The 26,299-nt window shown below is 44.4% G+C and overlaps 2 long non-coding RNA genes across 3 annotated transcripts; both read right to left on the reverse strand.

Annotated features, from left to right (window-relative positions):
* Positions 1–1,291: 1,291 nt before the first annotated feature.
* On the reverse strand, positions 1,292–16,230 carry LOC141418127 (uncharacterized). Of its 2 annotated transcripts, none has more exons than XR_012442780.1 (3): positions 15,615–16,230; positions 10,826–10,918; positions 1,292–1,374 (listed from the first exon to the last, which is right to left on the reverse strand). It is a non-coding gene; the product is annotated as an uncharacterized lncRNA (long non-coding RNA). The 2 variants fall into 2 exon arrangements; XR_012442779.1 differs by lacking the exon at positions 1,292–1,374 and adding an exon at positions 8,431–8,524.
* Positions 16,231–17,404: 1,174 nt separating this feature from the next.
* Positions 17,405–25,657, reverse strand: LOC141418128 (uncharacterized). Its single transcript, XR_012442781.1, has 3 exons — positions 25,195–25,657; positions 20,403–20,495; positions 17,405–18,104 (listed from the first exon to the last, which is right to left on the reverse strand). It is a non-coding gene; the product is annotated as an uncharacterized lncRNA (long non-coding RNA).
* Positions 25,658–26,299: the final 642 nt, after the last annotated feature.

Consider the following 26,299-nt stretch of genomic DNA (forward strand, 5'->3'; position numbering starts at 1 on the left):
CACACAGGAGATAGTCAAAGAATGGCAAGTATTTCCTAGTCAGTGAAATTGGTACACTTTCTCAAGTGAATGGCAGCTTTCAGGAACACCAAAACTATGGAATACCATGGAACACTTGGGAAGGACATTCATTTCTGCAAAGGTTCTCAGTGACAGACCACGACACCTTTCATTCATGGAACTGAAGACTAATGGCAGGGTAACTCAAGGCTTTTTCTCACACTGACATCAGGAAGTAAGCTAATTTAAAGAAATCAGTAAGGCAAACTGAGAGAAAGATGTCAATCACACAATCAAACACACACACACACACACACACACAGAGACAAAGTGTTGATATCCTAATAGTTATCGAGTGAAGGAATTTCTTTGCTCGTATGTACTGAATGGTAACGTTTAGCAAAATCACAAGTCACTCAACACCAGCACACCCTGGTGCACAGCCTGGCATGCTATCAATTTCCACAGTGTAAAACAAAGAGTTTGATTGAAGGGGTCTTATGCATGCCTAAACAGTAGGTATACACAATGCGTGTAAAATCGTTTGTCCTAGGAGAACTTACTTGAATGAGCAAAGAAATTCCTACATTTGCAAACTAGAAATGTTGCACACACAGACACACAAAATAAAACAAAATCTATCCATATCCATTGCATGGGGAATCTTATACGCAATGGCTGAAAGTCCAGGTGTTATGCTACTGAGGGGACAATATCAGCACTTCAAAAAGGATCACGCTAAGAAAAATATGTGAGGTGATATAATTTCTGCCATGTTCATGGACGGATGAAATACTGCCACATTTATGCAAGGAAACAAGCAAGGTGTATTCCACCAGGGACTGGGCCTGATTTCAATTCAACTTGAATTGAAATCCCTTCATTTCACCCAGTGATGCACATTCACCCATGTATCATGATGCCTGGACATACACTGCACATATTCCCTGAATGCTGAATAGTTCCTCCTTACAGAATATATACGGCTGGATCTAAGGACAACAAAGTTTGATCTCTCCAAAATTATTAACTTCTAGGAAACAATCAGGACTGCCATTTTTTGAAAAAGAGTATCTCCCAGAAACTGACAAAAGAAATATTATACTATCTACCCTCTGTGCAAAGGCTCCCACAAACACACACACACACACACATGCACAGAAGCACACAAATACACATACACACACACACACACATACACACACATACACACTCATGGATCCTTGAAAAGCAAACATTCTGGACTCAGAGAATGTCAGCACCTTAATGTAACAAAAGTACCTTTCAGCAGTAGCGATCCTTATTGAATACTAGGAAACACTGGAGAATCAGGTTAACATCTTCCAAGATTCCTTGCCCATGGTTTAGTGTACCCTGCAGGGCACAGAAGAATTTCTGTCATATCAACAGGTGCCTGGGCCACCATGTAAACTCATTCTTCCCTTGCCAGTCCGCTAGCACTACACCCTAAGATCAAGTGGTCGGTTGGGACCCTGAAAACCAGGCAGCTTGTGTATCACAGTGAGATCGAAGGCGCCCTGTTCTGCAAAGGGTGACCCACCGCAGGTGGCACACAGGCCTGTGAACATTCAAAATCGTGGGATATGGATGATTTGGCTAGCAGTGAAGAATAGATTCCCCCAATCCCATGGGCTCAGTTCATGGATATCCTGTTCGGCCTCCCTCCCATTTCCCTATGCCACACTACACTGAGAAATCTTCCTCACCATACAGGGGCACCTGCCTTTCTCCTCTTGGCTGGCTGGGCAGCCATAGCAACAGGACAGGTAGGAGCTGCCTCAGGTCTCTCCAAGTCCAAGGGCTGTGAGCCCACTGTGACATCACACCCAAGTCTTTCCTGATTGGCCGGAGTCCGTAAGCACTCCCTTTAAGACCCTCCCCCTCCAGTCAACAGCCACTTGTGTGTTAGGGTCCTGGAAAGATGTTTGCATCTCAGCATGGCTTTACTGCTCCACATTCCCACCTCTGCCTCCTCTACGTGGCATAGGGATGACATTTCTCTCCTGTTTCCAAGAACTCCCAATCTGGAACCCACATTTTGGATGACAAGATGTGTTTTTTTGGGGTGAGTAGAAAATCGCTTCAAGCCCTTTGCACTTCCATCGGCCAGGAAAACTCCTTTCACATTCCATGAGGCAACTTTCTTCTCAGAACAACATCTCCCATCACCTGAGGTTATTCCCCTATGTGGACACAAAGTGTACCACACTGCTAACCAGGATGTTGGTATCCCGGGCTTTTGCGTTACTAACTTCATCAAAACATGCAAACGCACACACTGGCTGCCAAGAGCCTGATCGTGACCACAGGATTTCACTTGATGTGGACAGAGAAATTAATTCACTTTCATCCGAGAAATGCACTGCTCACACAGGAGATAGTCAAAGAATGGCAAGTATTTCCTAGTCAGTGAAATTGGTACACTTTCTCTAGTGAATGGCAGCTTTCAGGAACACCAAAACTATGGAATACCATGGAACACTTGGGAAGGACATTCATTTCTGCAAAGGTTCTCAGTGACAGACCACGACACCTTTCATTCATGGAACTGAAGACTAATGGCAGTGTAACTCAAGGCTTTTCCTCAAACTGACATCAGGAAGTAAGCTAATTTATACAAATCAGTGAGGCAAACTGAAAGAGAAAGATAACAATCACACAATCAAACACACACACACACACACACACACACAGAGACAAAGTGTTGATATCCTAATAGTTATCGAGTGAAGGAATTTCTTTGCTCGTATGTACTGAATGGTAACGTTTAGCAAAATCACAAGTCACTCAACACCAGCACACCCTGGTGCACAGCCTGCTGCATGCTATCAATTTTCACAGTGGAAAAGAAAGAGTTTGATTGAAGGGGTCTTATGCATGCCTAAACAGTAGGTATACACAATGCGTGTAAAATCGTTTGTCCTAGGAGAACTTACTTGAATGAGCAAAGAAATTCCTACATTTGCAAACTAGAAATGTTGCACACACAGACACACAAAATAAAACAAAATCTATCCATATCCATTGCATGGGGAATCTTACACGCAATGGCTGAAAGTCCAGGTGTTATGTTACTGAGGGGACAATATCAGCACTTCAAAAAGGATCATGCTAAGAAAAATATGTGAGGTGATACAATTTCCGCCATGTTCATTAATGGATGAAATACTGCCACATTTATGCAAGGAAACAAGCAAGGTGTATTCCACCAGGGACTGGGCCTGATTTCAATTCAACTTGAATTGAAATCCCTTCATTTCACCCAGTGATGCACATTGACCCATGTATCGTGATGCCTGGACATACACTGCACATATTCCCTGAATGCTGAATAGTTCCTCCTTACAGAATATATACGGCTTGATCTAAGGACAACAAAGTTTGATCTCTCCAAAATTATTAACTTCTAGGAAACAATCAGGACTGCCATTTTTTGAAAAAGAGTATCTCCCAGAAACTGACCAAAGAAATATTATACTATCTACCCTCTGTGCAAAGTCTCCCACAAACACACAAACACACACATGCACAGAAGCACACAAATACACATACACACACACACACACACATACACACACATACACACTCATGGATCCTTGAATAGCAAACATTCTGGAATCAGAGAACGTCAGCACCTTAATGTAACAAAAGTACCTTTCAGCAGTAGCGATCCTTATTGAATACTAGGAAACACTGGAGAATCAGGTTAACTTCTTCAAAGATTCCTTGCCCATGGTTTAGTGTACCCTGCAGGGCACGGAAGAATTTCTGTCAGATCAACAGGTGCCTGGGCCACCATGTAAACTTATTCTTCCCTTGCCAGTCCGCTAGCACTACACCCTAAGATCACGTGGTCGGTTGGGACCCTGAAAACCAGGCAGCTTGTGTATCACAGTGAGATCGAAGGCGCCCTGTTCTGCAAAGGGAGACCCACCGCAGGTGGCACACAGGCCTGTGAACATTCAAAATCGTGGGATATGGATGATTTGGCTAGCAGTGAAAAATAGATTCCCCAATCCCATGGGCTCAGTTCATGGATATCCTGTTCGGCCTCCCTCCCATTTCCCTATGCCACACTTCACTGAGAAATCTTCCTCACCATACAGGGGCACCTGCCTTCCTCCTCTTGGCTGGCTGGGCAGCCATAGCAACAGGACAGGTAGCAGCTGCCTCAGGACTCTCCAAGTCCAAGGGCTGTGAACCCACTGTGACATCACACCCAAGTCTTTCCTGATTGGCCGGAGTCCGTAAGCACTCCCCTTAAGACCCTCCCCCTCCAGTCAACAGCCACTTGTGTGTTAGGGTCCTGGAAAGATGTTTGCATCTCAGCATGGCTTTACTGCTCCATATTCCCACCTCTGCCTCCTCTAAGTGGCATAGGGATGACATTTCTCTCCTGTTTCCAAGAACTCCCAATCTGGAACCCACATTTTGGATGACAAGATGTGTTTTGTTGTGGTGAGTAGAAAATCGCCTCAAGCCCTTTGCACTTCCATCGGCCAGGAAAACACCTTTCACATTCCATGAGGCAACTTTCTTCTCAGAACAACATCTCCCATCACCTGAGGTTATTTCCCTATGTGGACACAAAGTGTACCACACTGCTAACCAGGATGTTGGTATCCCGGGCTTTTGCGTTACTAACTTCATCAAAACATGCAAACGCACACACTGGCTGCCAAGAGCCTGAACGTGACCACAGGATTTCACTTGATGTGGACAGAGAAATTAATTCACTTTCATCCGAGAAATGCACTGCTCACACAGGAGATAGTCAAAGAATGGCAAGTATTTCCTAGTCAGTGAAATTGGTACACTTTCTGTAGTGAATGGTAGCTTTCAGGAACACCAAAACTATGGAATACCATGGAACACTTGGGAAGGACATTCATTTCTGCAAAGGTTCTCAGTGACAGACCACGACACCTTTCATTCATGGAACTGAAGACTAATGGCAGGGTAACTCAAGGCTTTTCCTCAAACTGACATCAGGAAGTAAGCTAATATATACAAATCAGTGAGGCAAACTGAAAGAGAAAGATGACAATCACACAATCAAACAAACACACACACAGAGACAAAGTGTTGATATCGTAATAGTTATCGAGTGAAGGAATTTCTTTGCTCGTATGTACTGAATGGTAACGTTTAGCAAAATCACAAGTCACTCAACACCAGCACACCCTGGTGCACAGCCTGGTGCATGCTATCAATTTCCACAGTGTAAAAGAAAGAGTTTGATTGAAGGGGTCTTATGCATGCCTAAACAGTAGGTATATACAATGCGTGTAAAATCGTTTGTCCTAGGAGAACTTACTTGAATGAGCAAAGCAATTACTACATTTGGAAACTAGAAATGTTGCACACACAGACACACAAAATAAAACAAAATCTATCCATATTCATTGCATGGGGAATGTTACCCGCAATGGCTGAAAGTCCAGGTGTTATGCTACTGAGGGGACAATATCAGCACTTCAAAAAGGATCACGCTAAGAAAAATATGTGAGGTGATATAATTTCCGCCATGTTCATGGACTGATGAAATACTGCTACATATATGCAGGGAAACAAGCAAGGTGTATTCCACCTGGGACTGGGCCTGAAGTAATCACTAGAATTGAAATCCCTTCATTTCACCCAGTGATGCACATTGACCCATGTATCGTGATGCCTGGAAATACACTGCACATATTCCCTGAATGCTGAATAGTTCCTCCTTACAGAATATATACGGCTTCATCTAAGGACAACAAAGTTTGATCTCTCCAAAATTATTACCTCCTAGGAAACAATCAGGACTGCCATTTTTTGAAAAAGAGTATCTCCCAGAAACTGACAAAAGAAATATTATACTATCTACCGTCTGTGCAAAGGCTCCCACAAACACACACACACACACACACATGCACAGAAGCACACAAATACACACACACACACACACACACACATACACACTCATGGCTCCTTGAATAGCAAACATTCTGGACTCAGAGAATGTCTGCACCTTCATGTAACAAAAGTACCTTTCAGCAGTAGCGATCCTTATTGAATACTAGGAAACACTGGAGAATCAGGTTAACTTCTTCCAAGATTCCTTGCCCATGGTTTAGTGTACCCTGCAGGGCACAGAAGAATTTCTGTCAGATCAACAGGTGCCTGGGCCACCATGTAAACTCATTCTTCCCTTGCCAGTCCGCTAGCACTACACCCTAAGATCACGTGGTCGGTTGGGACCCTGAAAACCAGGCAGCTTGTGTATCACAGTGAGATCGAAGGCGCCCTGTTCTGCAAAGGGAGACCCACCGCAGGTGGCACACAGTCCTGTGAACATTCAAAATCGTGGGATATGGATGATTTGGCTAGCAGTGAAGAATAGATTCCAACAATCACATGGGCTCAGTTCATGGATATCCTGTTCGGCCTCCCTCCCATTTCCCTATGCCACACTTCTCTGAGAAATCTTCTTCACCATACAGGGGCACCTGCCTTTCTCCTCTTGGCTGGCTGGGCAGCCATAGCAACAGGACAGGTAGGAGCTGCCTCAGGACTCTCCAAGTCCAAGGGCTGTGAGCACACTGTGACATCACACCCAAGTCTTTCCTGATTGGCCGGAGTCCGTAAGCACTCCCCTTAAGACCCTCCCCCTCCAGTCAACAGCCACTTGTGTGTTAGGGTCCTGGAAAGATGTTTGCATCTCAGCATGGCTTTACTGCTCCATATTCCCACCTCCGCCTCCTCTACGTGGCATAGGGATGACATTTCTCTCCTGTTTCCAAGAACTCCCAATCTGGAACCCACATTTTGGATGACAAGATGTGTTTTTTTGTGCTGAGTAGAAAATCGCCTCAAGCCTTCGCACTTCCATCGGCCAGGAAAACTCCTTTCACATCCCATGAGGCAACTTTCTTCTCAGAAGAACATCTCCCATCACCTGAGTTTATTCCCCTATGTGGACACAAAGTGTACCACACTGCTAACCAGGATGTTGGTATCCCGGGCTTTTGCGTTACTAACTTCATCAAAACATGCAAACGAACACACTGGCTGCCAAGAGCCTGAACGTGACCACAGGATTTCACTTGATGTGGACAGAGAAATTAATTCACTTTCATCCGAGAAATGCACTGCTCACACAGGAGATAGTCAAAGAATGGCAAGTATTTCCTAGTCAGTGAAATTGGTACACTTTCTCTAGTGAATGGCAGCTTTCAGGAACACCAAAACTATGGAATACCATGGAACACTTGGGAAGGACATTCATTTCTGCAAAGGTTCTCAGTGACAGACCACGACACCTTTCATTCATGGAACTGAAGACTAATGGCAGGGTAACTCAAGGCTTTTTCTCACACTGACATCAGGAAGTAAGCTAATTTAAAGAAATCAGTAAGGCAAACTGAGAGAAAGATGTCAATCACACAATCAAACACACACACACACACACACACAGAGACAAAGTGTTGATATCCTAATAGTTATCGAGTGAAGGAATTTCTTGGCTCGTATGTACTGAATGGTAACGTTTAGCAAAATCACAAGTCACTCAACACCAGCACACCCTGGTGCACAGCCTGGCATGCTATCAATTTCCACAGTGTAAAACAAAGAGTTTGATTGAAGGGGTCTTATGCATGCCTAAACAGTAGGTATACACAATGCGTGTAAAATCGTTTGTCCTAGGAGAACTTACTTGAATGAGCAAAGAAATTCCTACATTTGCAAACTAGAAATGTTGCACACACAGACACACAAAATAAAACAAAATCTATCCATATCCATTGCATGGGGAATCTTACACGCAATGGCTGAAAGTCCAGGTGTTATGCTACTGAGGGGACAATATCAGCACTTCAAAAAGGATCACGCTAAGAAAAATATGTGAGGTGATACAATGTCCGCCATGTTCATGGATGGATGAAATACTGCCACATTTATGCAAGGAAACAAGCAAGGTGTATTCCACCAGGGACTGGGCCTGATTTCAATTCAACTTGAATTGAAATCCCTTCATTTCACCCAGTGATACACATTCACCCATGTATCATGATGCCTGGACATACACTGCACATATTCCCTGAATGCTGAATAGTTCCTCCTTACAGAATATATACGGCTTGATCTAAGGACAACAAAGTTTGATCTCTCCAAAATTATTAACTTCTAGGAAACAATCAGGACTGCCATTTTTTGAAAAAGAGTATCTCCCAGAAACTGACAAAAGAAATATTATACTATCTACCCTCTGTGCAAAGGCTCCCACAAACACACACACACACACACATGCACGAAGCACACAAATACACATACACACACACACACACATACACACACATACACACTCATGGATCCTTGAAAAGCAAACATTCTGGACTCAGAGAATGTCAGCACCTTAATGTAACAAAAGTACCTTTCAGCAGTAGCGATCCTTATTGAATACTAAGAAACACTGGAGAATCAGGTTAACATCTTCCAAGATTCCTTGCCCATGGTTTAGTGTACCCTGCAGGGCACAGAAGAATTTCTGTCAGATCAACAGGTGCCTGGGCCACCATGTAAACTCATTCTTCCCTTGCCAGTCCGCTGGCACTACACCCTAAGATCAAGTGGTCGGTTGGGACCCTGAAAACCAGGCAGCTTGTGTATCACAGTGAGATCGAAGGCGCCCTGTTCTGCAAAGGGAGACCCACCGCAGGTGGCACATTGTCCTGTGGACATTCAAAATCGTGGGATATGGATGATTTGGCTAGCAGTGAAGAATAGATTCCCCCAATCCCATGGGCTCAGTTCATGGATATCCTGTTCGGCCTCCCTCCCATTTCCCTATGCCACACTACACTGAGAAATCTTCCTCACCATACAGGGGCACCTGCCTTTTTCCTCTTGGCTGGCTGGGCAGCCATAGCAACAGGACAGGTAGGAGCTGCCTCAGGACTCTCCAAGTCCAAGGGCTGTGAGCACACTGTGACATCACACCCAAGTCTTTCCTGATTGGCCGGAGTCCGTAAGCACTCCCCTTAAGACCCTCCCCCTCCAGTCAACAGCCACTTGTGTGTTAGGGTCCTGGAAAGATGTTTGCATCTCAGCATGGCTTTACTGCTCCACATTCCCACCTCTGCCTCCTCTACGTGGCATAGGGATGACATTTCTCTCCTGTTTCCAAGAACTCCCAATCTGGAACCCACATTTTGGATGACAAGATGTGTTTTTTTGTGGTGAGTAGAAAATCGCTTCAAGCCCTTTGCACTTCCATCGGCCAGGAAAACTCCTTTCACATTCCATGAGGCAACTTTCTTCTCAGAACAACATCTCCCATCACCTGAGGTTATTCCCCTATGTGGACACAAAGTGTACCACACTGCTAACCAGGATGTTGGTATCCCGGGCTTTTGCGTTACTAACTTCATCAAAACATGCAAACGCACACACTGGCTGCCAAGAGCCTGATCGTGACCACAGGATTTCACTTGATGTGGACAGAGAAATTAATTCACTTTCATCCGAGAAATGCACTGCTCACACAGGAGATAGTCAAAGAATGCCAAGTATTTCCTAGTCAGTGAAATTGGTACACTTTCTCTAGTGAATGGCAGCTTTCAGGAACACCAAAACTATGGAATACCATGGAACACTTGGGAAGGACATTCATTTCTGCAAAGGTTCTCAGTGACAGACCACGACACCTTTCATTCATGGAACTGAAGACTAATGGCAGTGTAACTCAAGGCTTTTCCTCAAACTGACATCAGGAAGTAAGCTAATTTATACAAATCAGTGAGGCAAACAGAAAGACAAAGATAACAATCACACAATCAAACACACACACACACACACACACACACAGAGACAAAGTGTTGATATCCTAATAGTTATCGAGTGAAGGAATTTCTTTGCTCGTATGTACTGAATGGTAACGTTTAGCAAAATCACAAGTCACTCAACACCAGCACACCCTGGTGCACAGCCTGCTGCATGCTATCAATTTTCACAGTGGAAAAGAAAGAGTTTGATTGAAGGGGTCTTATGCATGCCTAAACAGTAGGTATACACAATGCTTGTAAAATCGTTTGTCCTAGGAGAACTTACTTGAATGAGCAAAGAAATTCCTACATTTGCAAACTAGAAATGTTGCACACACAGACACACAAAATAAAACAAAATCTATCCATATCCATTGCATGGGGAATCTTACACGCAATGGCTGAAAGTCCAGGTGTTATGTTACTGAGGGGACAATATCAGCACTTCAAAAAGGATCATGCTAAGAAAAATATGTGAGGTGATACAATTTCCGCCATGTTCATTAATGGATGAAATACTGCCACATTTATGCAAGGAAACAAGCAAGGTGTATTCCACCAGGGAATGGGCCTGATTTCAATTCAACTTGAATTGAAATCCCTTCATTTCACCCAGTGATGCACATTCACCCATGTATCGTGATGCCTGGACATACACTGCACATATTCCCTGAATGCTGAATAGTTCCTCCTTACAGAATATATACGGCTTGATCTAAGGACAACAAAGTTTGATCTCTCCAAAATTATTAACTTCTAGGAAACAATCAGGACTGCCATTTTTTGAAAAAGAGTATCTCCCAGAAACTGACAAAAGAAATATTATACTATCTACCCTCTGTGCAAAGGCTCCCACAAACACACACACACACACACACATGCACAGAAGCACACAAATACACATACACACACACACACACACACACACATACACACTCATGGCTCCTTGAATAGCAAACATTCTGGACTCAGCGAATTTCTGCACCTTCATGTAACAAAAGTACCTTTCAGCAGTAGCGATCCTTATTGAATACTAGGAAACAGTGGAGAATCAGGTTAATTTCTTCCAAGATTCCTTGCCCATGGTTTAGTGTACCCTGCAGGGCACAGAAGAATTTCTGTCAGATCAACAGGTGCCTGGGCCACCATGTAAACTCATTCTTCCCTTGCCAGTCCACTAGCACTACACCCTAAGATCACGTGGTCGGTTGGGACCCTGAAAACCAGGCAGCTTGTGTATCACAGTGAGATCGAAGGCGCCCTGTTCTGCAAAGGGAGACCCACCGCAGGTGACACACAGGCCTGTGAACATTCAAAATCGTGGGATATGGATGATTTGGCTAGCAGTGAAGAATAGATTCCCCCAATCCCATGGGCTCAGTTCATGGATATCCTGTTCGGCCTCCCTCCCATTTCCCTATGCCACACTTCACTGAGAAATCTTCTTCACCATACAGGGGCACCTGCCTTTCTACTCTTGGCTGTCTGGGCAGCCATAGCAACAGGACAGGTAGGAGCTGCCTCAGGACTCTCCAAGTCCAAGGGCTGTGAGCCCACTGTGACATCACACCCAAGTCTTTCCTGATTGGCCGGAGTCCGTAAGCACTCCCCTTAAGACCCTCCCCCTCCAGTCAACAGCCACTTGTGTGTTAGGGTCCTGGAAAGATGTTTGCATCTCAGCATGGCTTTACTGCTCCATATTCCCACCTCTGCCTCCTCTACGTGGCATAGGGATGACATTGCTCTCCTGTTTCCAAGAACTCCCAATCTGGAACCCACATTTTGGATGACAAGATGTGTTTTGTTGTGGTGAGTAGAAAATCGCCTCAAGCCCTTTGCACTTCCATCGGCCAGGAAAACTCCTTTCACATTCCATGAGGCAACTTTCTTCTCAGAACAACATCTCCCATCACCTGAGGTTATTCCCCTATGTGGACACAAAGTGTACCACACTGCTAACCAGGATGTTGGTATCCCGGGCTTTTGCGTTACTAACTTCATCAAAACATGCAAACGCACACACTGGCTGCCAAGAGCCTGAACGTGACCACAGGATTTCCCTTGATGTGGACAGAGAAATTAATTCACTTTCATCCGAGAAATGCACTGCTCACACAGGAGATAGTCAAAGAATGGCAAGTATTTCCTAGTCAGTGAAATTGGTACACTTTCTCTAGTGAATGGCAGCTTTCAGGAACACCAAAACTATGGAATACCATGGAACACTTGGGAAGGACATTCATTTCTGCAAAGGTTCTCAGTGACAGACCACGACACCTTTCATTCATGGAACTGAAGACTAATGGCAGGGTAACTCAAGGCTTTTCCTCAAACTGACATCAGGAAGTAAGCTAATTTATACAAATCAGTGAGGCAAACTGAAAGAGAAAGATGACAATCACACAATCAAACACACACACACACACACACACACACACACAGAGACAAAGTGTTGATATCCTAATAGTTATCGAGTGAAGGAATTTCTTTGCTCGTATGTACTGAACGGTAACGTTTAGCAAAATCACAAGGCACTCAACAGCAGCACACCCTGGTGCACAGCGTGGTGCATGCTATCAATTTCCACAGTGTAAAAGAAAGAGTTTGATTGAAAGGGTCTTATGCATGCCTAAACAGTAGGTATACACAATGCGTGTAAAATCGTTTGTCCTAGGAGAACTTACTTGAATGAGCAAAGAAATTCCTACATTTGCAAACTAGAAATGTTGCACACACAGACACACAAAATAAAACAAAATCTATCCATATTCATTGCATGGGGAATCTTGCACGCAATGGCTGAAAGTCCAGGTGTTATGTTACTGAGGGGACAATATCAGCACTTCAAAAAGGATCACGCTAGAAAAATATGTGAGGTGATACAATTTCCGCCATGTTCATGGATGGATGAAATACTGCCACATTTATGCAAGGAAACAAGCAAGGTGTATTCCACCAGGGACTGGGCCTGATTTCAATTCAACTTGAATTGAAATCCCTTCATTTCACCCAGTGATGCACATTGACCCATGTATCATGATGCCTGGACATACACTGCACACATTCCCTGAATGCTGAATAGTTCCTCCTTACAGAATATATACGGCTTGATCTAAGGACAACAAAGTTTGATCTCTCCAAAATTATTACCTTCTAGGAAACAATCAGGACTGCCATTTTTTGAAAAAGTGTATCTCCCAGAAACTGACCAAAGAAATATTATACTATCTACCCTCTGTGCAAAGTCTCCCACAAACACACAAACACACACATGCACAGAAGCACACAAATACACATACACACACACACACACACATACACACACATACACACTCATGGATCCTTGAATAGCAAACATTCTGGAATCAGAGAATGTCAGCACCTTAATGTAACAAAAGTACCTTTCAGCAGTAGCGATCCTTATTGAATACTAGGAAACACTGGAGAATCAGGTTAACTTCTTCAAAGATTCCTTGCCCATGGTTTAGTGTACCCTGCAGGGCACGGAAGAATTTCTGTCAGATCAACAGGTGCCTGGGCCACCATGTAAACTCATTCTTCCCTTGCCAGTCCGCTAGCACTACACCCTAAGATCACGTGGTCGGTTGGGACCCTGAAAACCAGGCAGCTTGTGTATCACAGTGAGATCGAAGGCGCCCTGTTCTGCAAAGGGAGACCCACCGCAGGTGGCACACAGTCCTGTGAACATTCAAAATCGTGGGATATGGATGATTTGGCTAGCAGTGAAGAATAGATTCCAACAATCCCATGGGCTCAGTTCATGGATATCCTGTTCGGCCTCCCTCCCATTTCCCTATGCCACACTTCTCTGAGAAATCTTCTTCACCATACAGGGGCACCTGCCTTTCTCCTCTTGGCTGGCTGGGCAGCCATAGCAACAGGACAGGTAGGAGCTGCCTCAGGACTCTCCAAGTCCAAGGGCTGTGAGCACACTGTGACATCACACCCAAGTCTTTCCTGATTGGCCGGAGTCCGTAAGCACTCCCCTTAAGACCCTACCCCTCCAGTCAACAGCCACTTGTGTGTTAGGGTCCTGGAAAGATGTTTGCATCTCAGCATGGCTTTACTGCTCCACATTCCCACCTCTGCCTCCTCTACGTGGCATAGGGATGACATTTCTCTCCTGTTTCCAAGAACTCCCAATCTGGAACCCACATTTTGGATGACAAGATGTGTTTTTTTGTGGTGAGTAGAAAATCGCTTCAAGCCCTTTGCACTTCCATCGGCCAGGAAAACTCCTTTCACATTCCATGAGGCAACTTTCTTCTCAGAACAACATCTCCCATCACCTGAGGTTATTCCCCTATGTGGACACAAAGTGTACCACACTGCTAACCAGGATGTTGGTATCCCGGGCTTTTGCGTTACTAACTTCATCAAAACATGCAAACGCACACACTGGCTGCCAAGAGCCTGATCGTGACCACAGGATTTCACTTGATGTGGACAGAGAAATTAATTCACTTTCATCCGAGAAATGCACTGCTCACACAGGAGATAGTCAAAGAATGGCAAGTATTTCCTAGTCAGTGAAATTGGTACACTTTCTCTAGTGAATGGCAGCTTTCAGGAACACCAAAACTATGGAATACCATGGAACACTTGGGAAGGACATTCATTTCTGCAAAGGTTCTCAGTGACAGACCACGACACCTTTCATTCATGGAACTGAAGACTAATGGCAGTGTAACTCAAGGCTTTTCCTCAAACTGACATCAGGAAGTAAGCTAATTTATACAAATCAGTGAGGCAAACTGAAAGACAAAGATAACAATCACACAATCAAACACACACACACACACACACACACACAGAGACAAAGTGTTGATATCCTAATAGTTATCGAGTGAAGGAATTTCTTTGCTCGTATGTACTGAATGGTAACGTTTAGCAAAATCACAAGTCACTCAACACCAGCACACCCTGGTGCACAGCCTGCTGCATGCTATCAATTTTCACAGTGGAAAAGAAAGAGTTTGATTGAAGGGGTCTTATGCATGCCTAAACAGTAGGTATACACAATGCGTGTAAAATCGTTTGTCCTAGGAGAACTTACTTGAATGAGCAAAGAAATTCCTACATTTGCAAACTAGAAATGTTGCACACACAGACACACAAAATAAAACAAAATCTATCCATATTCATTGCATGGGAAATCTTACACTCAATGGCTGAAAGTCCAGGTGTTATGTTACTGAGGGGACAATATCAGCACTTCAAAAAGGATCATGCTAAGAAAAATATGTGAGGTGATACAATTTCCGCCATGTTCATTAATGGATGAAATACTGCCACATTTATGCAAGGAAACAAGCAAGGTGTATTCCACCAGGGAATGGGCCTGATTTCAATTCAACTTGAATTGAAATCCCTTCATTTCACCCAGTGATGCACATTCACCCATGTATCATGATGCCTGGACATACACTGCACATATTCCCTGAATGATGAATACTTCCTCCTTACAGAATATATACGGCTTGATCTAAGGACAACAAAGTTTGATCTCTCCAAAATTATTAACTTCTAGGAAACAATCATGACTGCCATTTTTTGAAAAAGAGTATCTCCCAGAAACTGACAAAAGAAATATTATACTATCTACCCTCTGTGGAAAGGCTCCCACAAACACACACACACACACACACATGCACAGAAGCACACAAATACACATACACACACACACACACACACACATACACACTCATGGCTCCTTGAATAGCAAACATTCTGGACTCAGAGAATGTCTGCACCTTCATGTAACAAAAGTACCTTTCAGCAGTAGCGATCCTTATTGAATACTAGGAAACAGTGGAGAATCAGGTTAATTTCTTCCAAGATTCCTTGCCCATGGTTTAGTGTACCCTGCAGGGCACAGAAGAATTTCTGTCAGATCAACAGGTGCCTGGGCCACCATGTAAACTCATTCTTCCCTTGCCAGTCCACTAGCACTACACCCTAAGATCACGTGGTCGGTTGGGACCCTGAAAACCAGGCAGCTTGTGTATCACACTGAGATCGAAGGCGCCCTGTTCTGCAAAGGGAGACCCACCGCAGGTGACACACAGGCCTGTGAACATTCAAAATCGTGGGATATGGATGATTTGGCTAGCAGTGAAGAATAGATTCCCCCAATCCCATGGGCTCAGTTCATGGATATCCTGTTCGGCCTCCCTCCCATTTCCCTATGCCACACTTCACTGAGAAATCTTCTTCACCATACAGGGGCACCTGCCTTTCTACTCTTGGCTGGCTGGGCAGCCATAGCAACAGGACAGGTAGGAGCTGCCTCAGGACTCTCCAAGTCCAAGGGCTGTGAGCCCACTGTGACATCACACCCAAGTCTTTCCTGATTGGCCGGAGTCCGTAAGCACTCCCCTTAAGACCCTCCCCCTCCAGTCAACAGCCACTTGTGTGTTAGGGTCCTGAAAAGATGTTTGCATCTCAGCATGGCTTTACTGCTCCATATTCCCACCTCTGCCTCCTCTACGTGGCATAGGGATGACATTTCTCTCCGGTTTCCAAGAACTCCCAATCTGGAACCCACATTTTGGATGACAAGATGTGTTTTTTTGTGGTGAGTAGAAAATCGCCTCAAGCCCTTTGCACTTCCGTCGGCCAGGAAAACTCCTTTCACATTCCATGAGGCAACTTTCTTCTCAGAACAACATCTCCCATCACCTGAGGTTATTCCCCTATGTGGACACAAAGTGTACCACACTGCTAACCAGGATGTTGGTATCCCGGGCTTTTGCGTTACTAACTTCATCAAAACAGGCAAACGCACACACTGGCTGACAAGAGCCTGATCGTGACCACAGGATTTCCCTTGATGTGGACAGAGAAATTAATTCACTTTCATCCGAGAAATGCACAGCTCACACAGGAGATAGTCAAAGAATGGCAAGTATTTCCTAGTCAGTGAAATTGGTACACTTTCTCTAGTGAATGGCAGCTTTCAGGAACACCAAAACTATGGAATACCATGGAACACTTGGGAAGGACATTCATTTCTGCAAAGGTTCTCAGTGACAGACCACGACACCTTTCATTCATGGAACTGAAGACTAATGGCAGGGTAACTCAAGGCTTTTCCTCAAACTGACATCAGGAAGTAAGCTAATTTATACAAATCAGTGAGGCAAACTGAAAGAGAAAGATGACAATCACACAATAAAACACACACACACACACACACACACACACACAGAGACAAAGTGTTGATATCCTAATAGTTATCGAGTGAAGGAATTTCTTTGCTCGTATGTACTGAATGGTAACGTTTAGCAAAATCACAAGTCACTCAACAGCAGCACACCCTGGTGCACAGCGTGGTGCATGCTATCAATTTCCACAGTGTAAAAGAAAGAGTTTGATTGAAGGGGTCTTATGCATGCCTAAACAGTAGGTATACACAATGCGTGTAAAATCGTTTGTCCTAGGAGAACTTACTTGAATGAGCAAAGAAATTCCTACATTTGCAAACTAGAAATGTTGCACACACAGACACACAAAATAAAACAAAATCTATGCATATCCATTGCATGGGGAATCTTGCACGCAATGGCTGAAAGTCCAGGTGTTATGTTACTGAGGGGACAATATCAGCACTTCAAAAAGGATCACGCTAGAAAAATATGTGAGGTGATACAATTTCCGCCATGTTCATGGATGGATGAAATACTGCCACATTTATGCAAGGAAACAAGCAAGGTGTATTCCACCAGGGACTGGGCCTGATTTCAATTCAACTTGAATTGAAATCCCTTCATTTCACCCAGTGATGCACATTGACCCATGTATCATGATGCCTGGACATACACTGCACACATTCCCTGAATGCTGAATAGTTCCTCCTTACAGAATATATACGGCTTGATCTAAGGACAACAAAGTTTGATCTCTCCAAAATTATTACCTTCTAGGAAACAATCAGGACTGCCATTTTTTGAAAAAGTGTATCTCCCAGAAACTGACCAAAGAAATATTATACTATCTACCCTCTGTGCAAAGTCTCCCACAAACACACAAACACACACATGCACAGAAGCACACAAATACACATACACACACACACACACACATACACACACATACACACTCATGGATCCTTGAATAGCAAACATTCTGGAATCAGAGAATGTCAGCACCTTAATGTAACAAAAGTACCTTTCAGCAGTAGCGATCCTTATTGAATACTAGGAAACACTGGAGAATCAGGTTAACTTCTTCAAAGATTCCTTGCCCATGGTTTAGTGTACCCTGCAGGGCACGGAAGAATTTCTGTCAGATCAACAGGTGCCTGGGCCACCATGTAAACTCATTCTTCCCTTGCCAGTCCGCTAGCTCTACACCCTAAGATCACGTGGTCGGTTGGGACCCTGAAAACCAGGCAGCTTGTGTATCACAGTGAGATCGAAGGCGCCCTGTTCTGCAAAGGGAGACCCACCGCAGGTGGCACACAGGCCTGTGAACATTCAAAATCGTGGGATATGGATGATTTGGGTAGCAGTGAAAAATAGATTCCCCAATTCCATGGGCTCAGTTCATGGATATCCTGTTCGGCCTCCCTCCCATTTCCCTATGCCACACTTCACTGAGAAATCTTCCTCACCATACAGTGGCACCTGCCTTTCTCCTCTTGTCTGGCTGGGCAGCCATAGCAACAGGACAGGTAGCAGCTGCCTCAGGACTCTCCAAGTCCAAGGGCTGTGAGCCCACTGTGACATCACACCCAAGTCTATCCTGATTGGCCGGAGTCCGAGGCACTCCCCTTAACCCTACCCCTCCAGTCAACAGCCACTTGTGTGTTAGGGTCCTGGAAAGATGTTTGCATCTCAGCATGGCTTTACTGCTCCACATTCCCACCTCTGCCTCCTCTACGTGGCATAGGGATGACATTTCTCTCCTGTTTCCAAGAACTCCCAATCTGGAACCCACATTTTGGATGACAAGATGTGTTTTTTTGTGGTGAGTAGAAAATCGCTTCAAGCCCTTTGCACTTCCATCGGCCAGGAAAACTCCTTTCACATTCCATGAGGCAACTTTCTTCTCAGAACAACATCTCCCATCACCTGAGGTTATTCCCCTATGTGGACACAAAGTGTACCACACTGCTAACCAGGATGTTGGTATCCCGGGCTTTTGCGTTACTAACTTCATCAAAACATGCAAACGCACACACTGGCTGCCAAGAGCCTGATCGTGACCACAGGATTTCACTTGATGTGGACAGAGAAATTAATTCACTTTCATCCGAGAAATGCACTGCTCACACAGGAGATAGTCAAAGAATGCCAAGTATTTCCTAGTCAGTGAAATTGGTACACTTTCTCTAGTGAATGGCAGCTTTCAGGAACACCAAAACTATGGAATACCATGGAACACTTGGGAAGGACATTCATTTCTGCAAAGGTTCTCAGTGACAGACCACGACACCTTTCATTCATGGAACTGAAGACTAATGGCAGTGTAACTCAAGGCTTTTCCTCAAACTGACATCAGGAAGTAAGCTAATTTATACAAATCAGTGAGGCAAACTGAAAGACAAAGATAACAATCACACAATCAAACACACACACACACACACACACACACACAGAGACAAAGTGTTGATATCCTAATAGTTATCGAGTGAAGGAATTTCTTTGCTCGTATGTACTGAATGGTAACGTTTAGCAAAATCACAAGTCACTCAACACCAGCACACCCTGGTGCACAGCCTGCTGCATGCTATCAATTTTCACAGTGGAAAAGAAAGAGTTTGATTGAAGGGGTCTTATGCATGCCTAAACAGTAGGTATACACAATGCGTGTAAAATCGTTTGTCCTAGGAGAACTTACTTGAATGAGCAAAGAAATTCCTACATTTGCAAACTAGAAATGTTGCACACACAGACACACAAAATAAAACAAAATCTATCCATATCCATTGCATGGGGAATCTTACACGCAATGGCTGAAAGTCCAGGTGTTATGTTACTGAGGGGACAATATCAGCACTTCAAAAAGGATCATGCTAAGAAAAATATGTGAGGTGATACAATTTCCGCCATGTTCATTAATGGATGAAATACTGCCACATTTATGCAAGGAAACAAGCAAGGTGTATTCCACCAGGGACTGGGCCTGATTTCAATTCAACTTGAATTGAAATCCCTTCATTTCACCCAGTGATGCACATTGACCCATGTATCGTGATGCCTGGACATACACTGCACATATTACCTGAATGCTGAATAGTTCCTCCTTACAGAATATATACGGCTTGATCTAAGGACAACAAAGTTTGATCTCTCCAAAATTATTAACTTCTAGGAAACAATCATGACTGCCATTTTTTGAAAAAGAGTATCTCCCAGAAATGACAAAAGAAATATTATACTATCTACCCTCTGTGGAAAGGCTCCCACAAACACACACACACACACACACATGCACAGAAGCACACAAATACACATACACACACACACACACACACACACATACACACTCATGGCTCCTTGAATAGCAAACATTCTGGACTCAGAGAATGTCTGCACCTTCATGTAACAAAAGTACCTTTCAGCAGTAGCGATCCTTATTGAATACTAGGAAACAGTGGAGAATCAGGTTAATTTCTTCCAAGATTCCTTGCCCATGGTTTAGTGTACCCTGCAGGGCACAGAAGAATTTCTGTCAGATCAACAGGTGCCTGGGCCACCATGTAAACTCATTCTTCCCTTGCCAGTCCACTAGCACTACACCCTAAGATCACGTGGTCGGTTGGGACCCTGAAAACCAGGCAGCTTGTGTATCACACTGAGATCGAAGGCGCCCTGTTCTGCAAAGGGAGACCCACCGCAGGTGACACACAGGCCTGTGAACATTCAAAATCGTGGGATATGGATGATTTGGCTAGCAGTGAAGAATAGATTCCCCCAATCCCATGGGCTCAGTTCATGGATATCCTGTTCGGCCTCCCTCCCATTTCCCTATGCCACACTTCACTGAGAAATCTTCTTCACCATACAGGGGCACCTGCCTTTCTACTCTTGGCTGGCTGGGCAGCCATAGCAACAGGACAGGTAGGAGCTGCCTCAGGACTCTCCAAGTCCAAGGGCTGTGAGCCCACTGTGACATCACACCCAAGTCTTTCCTGATTGGCCGGAGTCCGTAAGCACTCCCCTTAAGACCCTCCCCCTCCAGTCAACAGCCACTTGTGTGTTAGGGTCCTGGAAAGATGTTTGCATCTCAGCATGGCTTTACTGCTCCATATTCCCACCTCTGCCTCCTCTACGTGGCATAGGGATGACATTTCTCTCCGGTTTCCAAGAACTCCCAATCTGGAACCCACATTTTGGATGACAAGATGTGTTTTTTTGTGGTGAGTAGAAAATCGCCTCAAGCCCTTTGCACTTCCGTCGGCCAGGAAAACTCCTTTCACATTCCATGAGGCAACTTTCTTCTCAGAACAACATCTCCCATCACCTGAGGTTATTCCCCTATGTGGACACAAAGTGTACCACACTGCTAACCAGGATGTTGGTATCCCGGGCTTTTGCGTTACTAACTTCATCAAAACAGGCAAACGCACACACTGGCTGACAAGAGCCTGATCGTGACCACAGGATTTCCCTTGATGTGGACAGAGAAATTAATTCACTTTCATCCGAGAAATGCACAGCTCACACAGGAGACAGTCAAAGAATGGCAAGTATTTCCTAGTCAGTGAAATTGGTACACTTTCTCTAGTGAATGGCAGCTTTCAGGAACACCAAAACTATGGAATACCATGGAACACTTGGGAAGGACATTCATTTCTGCAAAGGTTCTCAGTGACAGACCACGACACCTTTCATTCATGGAACTGAAGACTAATGGCAGGGTAACTCAAGGCTTTTCCTCAAACTGACATCAGGAAGTAAGCTAATTTATACAAATCAGTGAGGCAAACTGAAAGAGAAAGATGACAATCACACAATCAAACACACACACACACACACACACACACACAGAGACAAAGTGTTGATATCCTAATAGTTATCGAGTGAAGGAATTTCTTTGCTCGTATGTACTGAATGGTAACGTTTAGCAAAATCACAAGTCACTCAACAGCAGCACACCCTGGTGCACAGCGTGGTGCATGCTATCAATTTCCACAGTGTAAAAGAAAGAGTTTGATTGAAGGGGTCTTATGCATGCCTAAACAGTAGGTATACACAATGCGTGTAAAATCGTTTGTCCTAGGAGAACTTACTTGAATGAGCAAAGAAATTCCTACATTTGCAAACTAGAAATGTTGCACACACAGACACACAAAATAAAACAAAATCTATCCATATCCATTGCATGGGGAATCTTGCACGCAATGGCTGAAAGTCCAGGTGTTATGTTACTGAGGGGACAATATCAGCACTTCAAAAAGGATCACGCTAGAAAAATATGTGAGGTGATACAATTTCCGCCATGTTCATGGATGGATGAAATACTGCCACATTTATGCAAGGAAACAAGCAAGGTGTATTCCACCAGGGACTGGGCCTGATTTCAATTCAACTTGAATTGAAATCCCTTCATTTCACCCAGTGATGCACATTCACCCATGTATCATGATGCCTGGACATACACTGCACATATTCCCTGAATGCTGAATAGTTCCTCCTTACAGAATATATACGGCTTGATCTAAGGACAACAAAGTTTGATCTCTCCAAAATTATTAACTTCTAGGAAACAATCAGGACTGCCATTTTTTGAAAAAGAGTATCTCCCAGAAACTGACAAAAGAAATATTATACTATCTACCCTCTGTGCAAAGGCTCCCACAAACACACACACACACACACATGCACAGAAGCACACAAATACACATACACATACACACACACACACACACACACACACATACACACTCATGGCTCCTTGAATAGCAAACATTCTGGACTCAGAGAATGTCTGCACCTTCATGTAACAAAAGTACCTTTCAGCAGTAGCGATCCTTATTGAATACTAGGAAACACTGGAGAATCAGGTTAACTTCTTCAAAGATTCCTTGCCCATGGTTTAGTGTACCCTGCAGGGCACGGAAGAATTTCTGTCAGATCAAAAGGTGCCTGGGCCACCATGTAAACTCATTCTTCCCTTGCCAGTCCGCTAGCTCTACACCCTAAGATCACGTGGTCGGTTGGGACCCTGAAAACCAGGCAGCTTGTGTATCACAGTGAGATCGAAGGCACCCTGTTCTGCAAAGGGAGACCCACCGCAGGTGGCACACAGGCCTGTGAACATTCAAAATCGTGGGATATGGATGATTTGGCTAGCAGTGAAAAATAGATTCCCCAATCCCATGGGCTCAGTTCATGGATATCCTGTTCGGCCTCCCTCCCATTTCCCTATGCCACACTTCACTGAGAAATCTTCCTCACCATACAGGGGCACCTGCCTTTCTCCTCTTGGCTGGCTGGGCAGCCATAGCAACAGGACAGGTAGCAGCTGCCTCAGGACTCTCCAAGTCCAAGGGCTGTGAGCCCACTGTGACATCACACCCAAGTCTATCCTGATTGGCCGGAGTCCGAGGCACTCCCCTTAACCCTACCCCTCCAGTCAACAGCCACTTGTGTGTTAGGGTCCTGGAAAGATGTTTGCATCTCAGCATGGCTTTACTGCTCCACATTCCCACCTCTGCCTCCTCTACGTGGCATAGGGATGACATTTCTCTCCTGTTTCCAAGAACTCCCAATCTGGAACCCACATTTTGGATGACAAGATGTGTTTTTTTGTGGTGAGTAGAAAATCGCTTCAAGCCCTTTGCACTTCCATCGGCCAGGAAAACTCCTTTCACATTCCATGAGGCAACTTTCTTCTCAGAACAACATCTCCCATCACCTGAGGTTATTCCCCTATGTGGACACAAAGTGTACCACACTGCTAACCAGGATGTTGGTATCCCGGGCTTTTGCGTTACTAACTTCATCAAAACATGCAAACGCACACACTGGCTGCCAAGAGCCTGATCGTGACCACAGGATTTCACTTGATGTGGACAGAGAAATTAATTCACTTTCATCCGAGAAATGCACTGCTCACACAGGAGATAGTCAAAGAATGGCAAGTATTTCCTAGTCAGTGAAATTGGTACACTTTCTCTAGTGAATGGCAGCTTTCAGGAACACCAAAACTATGGAATACCATGGAACACTTGGGAAGGACATTCATTTCTGCAAAGGTTCTCAGTGACAGACCACGACACCTTTCATTCATGGAACTGAAGACTAATGGCAGTGTAACTCAAGGCTTTTCCTCAAACTGACATCAGGAAGTAAGCTAATTTATACAAATCAGTGAGGCAAACTGAAAGACAAAGATAACAATCACACAATCAAACACACACACACACACACACACACACAGAGACAAAGTGTTGATATCCTAATAGTTATCGAGTGAAGGAATTTCTTTGCTCGTATGTACTGAATGGTAACGTTTAGCAAAATCACAAGTCACTCAACACCAGCACACCCTGGTGCACAGCCTGCTGCATGCTATCAATTTTCACAGTGGAAAAGAAAGAGTTTGATTGAAGGGTTTCTTATGCATGCCTAAACAGTAGGTATACACAATGCGTGTAAAATCGTTTGTCCTAGGAGAACTTACTTGAATGAGCAAAGAAATTACTACATTTGCAAACTAGAAATGTTGCACACACAGACACACAAAATAAAACAAAATCTATCCATATCCATTGCATGGGGAATCTTACACGCAATGGCTGAAAGTCCAGGTGTTATGTTACTGAGGGGACAATATCAGCACTTCAAAAAGGATCATGCTAAGAAAAATATGTGAGGTGATACAATTTCCGCCATGTTCATTAATGGATGAAATACTGCCACATTTATGCAAGGAAACAAGCAAGGTGTATTCCACCAGGGAATGGGCCTGATTTCAATTCAACTTGAATTGAAATCCCTTCATTTCACCCAGTGATGCACATTCACCCATGTATCATGATGCCTGGACATACACTGCACATATTCCCTGAATGATGAATAGTTCCTCCTTACAGAATATATACGGCTTGATCTAAGGACAACAAAGTTTGATCTCTCCAAAATTATTAACTTCTAGGAAACAATCATGACTGCCATTTTTTGAAAAAGAGTATCTCCCAGAAACTGACAAAAGAAATATTATACTATCTACCCTCTGTGCAAAGGCTCCCACAAACACACACACACACACACACATGCACAGAAGCACACAAATACACATACACACACACACACACACACACACATACACACTCATGGCTCCTTGAATAGCAAACATTCTGGACTCAGAGAATGTCTGCACCTTCATGTAACAAAAGTACCTTTCAGCAGTAGCGATCCTTATTGAATACTAGGAAACAGTGGAGAATCAGGTTAATTTCTTCCAAGATTCCTTGCCCATGGTTTAGTGTACCCTGCAGGGCACAGAAGAATTTCTGTCAGATCAACAGGTGCCTGGGCCACCATGTAAACTCATTCTTCCCTTGCCAGTCCACTAGCACTACACCCTAAGATCACGTGGTCGGTTGGGACCCTGAAAACCAGGCAGCTTGTGTATCACACTGAGATCGAAGGCGCCCTGTTCTGCAAAGGGAGACCCACCGCAGGTGGCACACAGGCCTGTGAACATTCAAAATCGTGGGATATGGATGATTTGGCTAGCAGTGAAGAATAGATTCCCCCAATCCCATGGGCTCAGTTCATGGATATCCTGTTCGGCCTCCCTCCCATTTCCCTATGCCACACTTCACTGAGAAATCTTCTTCACCATACAGGGGCACCTGCCTTTCTACTCTTGGCTGGCTGGGCAGCCATAGCAACAGGACAGGTAGGAGCTGTCTCAGGACTCTCCAAGTCCAAGGGCTGTGAGCCCACTGTGACATCACACCCAAGTCTTTCCTGATTGGCCGGAGTCCGTAAGCACTCCCCTTAAGACCCTCCCCCTCCAGTCAACAGCCACTTGTGTGTTAGGGTCCTGGAAAGATGTTTGCATCTCAGCATGGCTTTACTGCTCCATATTAACACCTCTGCCTCCTCTACGTGGCATAGGGATGACATTTCTCTCCGGTTTCCAAGAACTCCCAATCTGGAACCCACATTTTGGATGACAAGATGTGTTTTTTTGTGGTGAGTAGAAAATCGCCTCAAGCCCTTTGCACTTCCGTCGGCCAGGAAAACTCCTTTCACATTCCATGAGGCAACTTTCTTCTCAGAACAACATCTCCCATCACCTGAGGTTATTCCCCTATGTGGACACAAAGTGTACCACACTGCTAACCAGGATGTTGGTATCCCGGGCTTTTGCGTTACTAACTTCATCAAAACAGGCAAACGCACACACTGGCTGACAAGAGCCTGATCGTGACCACAGGATTTCCCTTGATGTGGACAGAGAAATTAATTCACTTTCATCCGAGAAATGCACAG

This window comes from Castor canadensis, chromosome 16 (genome assembly GCF_047511655.1).
Source record: "Castor canadensis chromosome 16, mCasCan1.hap1v2, whole genome shotgun sequence".
Lineage (NCBI taxonomy): Eukaryota > Metazoa > Chordata > Mammalia > Rodentia > Castoridae > Castor > Castor canadensis.